At 34.7% G+C, this 1451-nt stretch overlaps 1 long non-coding RNA gene across 2 annotated transcripts; it reads right to left on the reverse strand.

The window, feature by feature from the left end:
• On the reverse strand, positions 1-1042 carry LOC129580049 (uncharacterized). 2 transcript variants are annotated; one of them, XR_008689322.1, is made up of 5 exons: positions 821-1042; positions 677-748; positions 409-606; positions 179-350; positions 1-104 (listed from the first exon to the last, which is right to left on the reverse strand). It is a non-coding gene; the product is annotated as an uncharacterized LOC129580049 (long non-coding RNA). The 2 variants fall into 2 exon arrangements; XR_008689321.1 differs by having other exon boundaries at positions 179-606.
• Between the last annotated feature and the right edge of the window lie 409 nt (positions 1043-1451).

Raw genomic sequence — 1451 nt, forward strand, 5'->3', positions numbered from 1 at the left:
GTGGAATAACTGGATTGAGCGCTGACCCGCTCATCAAAATCGCTTTTTGGAATCAAAAAAATTGGACTGCGAATTAATCACGTGCAAGCCGACGGACATCGCTCCTATTTGTGGAAGAGATTTACTTAATTATCACTGTCATAATTATGATTAATGGAAAAGTCAGTTGAAATCATACCGGCACTATGTCCAGCAAGAGTGATTTTATTTTTATCTCCGCCAAAGTGTTCAGTATTCTCATAAACCCATCTTAATGCAAGTCTCTGATCTTTCATACCCATATTCCCTGAATATTCAGGCAAGTCCAAGGATAATGAGCCGAAAATGACAAGCCGATAGTTGAAAGTTACCTGAGAAAGAAAGAACTGTCAATTCAAGCAATATGATTTGTATCATTCGTTTACGTACGACTATAACATTTGTTTCGATCAAGAAGTCAGGGCCATAGAACCTTGATGAACCAACAATAAATCCTCCGCCATAAATACTGATCATGACTGGTAGTTTTGTCTTTGAATTGATGCTTTTGCAATCGCCGGGAAAGTATACATTAATGTATAAGCAGTCTTCTGAACCTATAGCTACGGGGTCGAATGTTGGTGAATTCTAGTGGAAAAATAAAGAAACAATAAAAGTTTTTTTTTCATTTCATTTCTAAAGAATGCAATAATTTCACCTTTTGAATACAATCATTCCCAAAATCGAACGCATCAATTGTTTCAGTCCATCGATTATTCTTTTCAGGTGCCTAAAAATGCATACAATACAAAAAATGAGTTAATTGCAATTTTTTTAATCAGTGTTTCATTTTTCTTATTACTTTGAATCGAAGATCGTTGATTGGTGGCTTAGCAAAAGGAATCCCTCGGAACGAATAGAATACTTTTTTTTGTTTTGATTGCAGCCAAATAAAAATAAAAAATCTTCAAAGAATCGAAAGAACATTTAAACCGACATAACCAAATTGTTTGCTGTCAAACTTTTCTCATCAGTTTAGATGTTCTTCCGAATCGTTTCATTTTTTTCTTCAAATTAATCGTTCACATAATGTTTCTCGTAGACTCTAGAAACCTCTCAAATGTGTTTTGCTCATACATTTTGTACGTAGCGAACACTCCAAATGTCTCTCGATGATTCATGCAACGCCATATGCAACATATAGAAAGTTCGCGAACATACGAGAAACTCTAGAACATTCAAACGTTTCGACGGCGAATTTTCTGGAAACCATGAAAACAGTATAAATACCGCGTAGCGCTCGCACTGACATCAGTCTAAATACAAGCAGTGAAGTAAACACAACAAAACAAGCGAAAGAAAAGGAGAAGTTAAACACAAAGTTAAAACGTAGTATACAAGAGAAACAAGTGAAGAATTTACTGAATTTATTATTGTTGAAAGTGAGAAAAAGTGAAAAATCAAGTAAAAATGCCTGCAGTTGGAATTGATTT

This window comes from Sitodiplosis mosellana, unplaced genomic scaffold (assembly GCF_009176505.1).
Source record: "Sitodiplosis mosellana isolate CC-2019 unplaced genomic scaffold, AAFC_SMos_1.0 Smas_scaffold_6961, whole genome shotgun sequence".
Taxonomy (NCBI): Eukaryota; Metazoa; Arthropoda; class Insecta; order Diptera; family Cecidomyiidae; genus Sitodiplosis; species Sitodiplosis mosellana.